The sequence below is a fragment of the Galeopterus variegatus genome, unplaced genomic scaffold (genome assembly GCF_000696425.1).
Source record: "Galeopterus variegatus unplaced genomic scaffold, G_variegatus-3.0.2 Scaffold2839, whole genome shotgun sequence".
NCBI lineage: Eukaryota > Metazoa > Chordata > Mammalia > Dermoptera > Cynocephalidae > Galeopterus > Galeopterus variegatus.
In genome coordinates, this window is record NW_007728950.1 from 60,036 (window position 1) to 60,998 (window position 963).

Consider the following 963-nt stretch of genomic DNA (forward strand, 5'->3'; position numbering starts at 1 on the left):
TTCCCACCTTAGGGGCTCTTACCTGGCCATGCACAGGCCACAAAGCTGGCGGGTCCACAAAGCTCCTGAGCTGGCCTGGGGTGTGCCCAAGCACTGGACGCTAAGGTCCCGACCCTCATGTGGGGCAGGTGGGCCCTTGCCCACCTCCACTCCCCCACCACAGCCCAGGGAAGACAAACAGGAGGCACAGACCCTGCCAGTTGCTGTCAGTACAGCTGAGCATCCCTGAGAAGGGCAGTCGCCACCCTCCCCCCACCAGGCCCATCCCCCAGCAAGGCTGCGCAGCAGGGCTGGTGCTCCTGCAGGAGCCACCCACCTGGTCACAACCCTGGTGACAGCCCTGTGGATGCCTCCAGGCTACCTTCCTAAACACCTGTGCCATGCCAGCTCCTCCACCTGGAAGGCACCTGCCCTTCAGAGAAGACAGCTCCTTTAGGAAGACACCCCCTCCAAGACCACAGGAGCCAGGCTCTGCATCTCAGTGCGGTTCCCTGACCAGGTGGCCCAGAGTCAGTCCTGAGGTGTTACCTGTCCTCAGGACATGTGTCAGGCGATCTGACGGAGTTTGGGCTCTGCGCTCGCCAGTGTTGGCGGAGCAGCTGCACAGGGAGCTAGCTCTGAGCCAGGCACACAGAGCAGCAAGGAGGCCTCGGCACACCCTCCTCTCTGAGCTGTGTCTTCATCCGTGGAATGGGGCTCACATCCCTGCCTGCTGGGAGGGGCAGTCGGCCACACGGACACTCCTGCTCAGTCCTTGCCCCCGGGTCTCCAGACGCGCCCCACCTGCTTTTCCTGGTTTGTTCCCTTCCGTTTCTCCTGCATGTGATTTATTGCTGTAGTCGGGCTTCTCGAAACCAAAGCTTATATCCCTGCTTTTTGGGCTTTCTCATATCCGGGGCTGTTTTTGTGCTCTAAGCCCTGCCTTAGCCGAGTCTCATAAGTTTGGATACGTAGCCTTTTCCT

General features: G+C 60.4%; 1 protein-coding gene across 1 annotated transcript in view; it reads left to right on the forward strand.

Moving 5' to 3' along the window:
* The window catches only part of CFAP46 (cilia and flagella associated protein 46), a gene marked incomplete at its 5' end in the record, with an annotated part of 94,385 nt that overhangs the window by 57,657 nt on the left and 35,765 nt on the right, over window positions 1–963 (forward strand). The gene's annotated exons all lie outside the window — the stretch shown is intronic.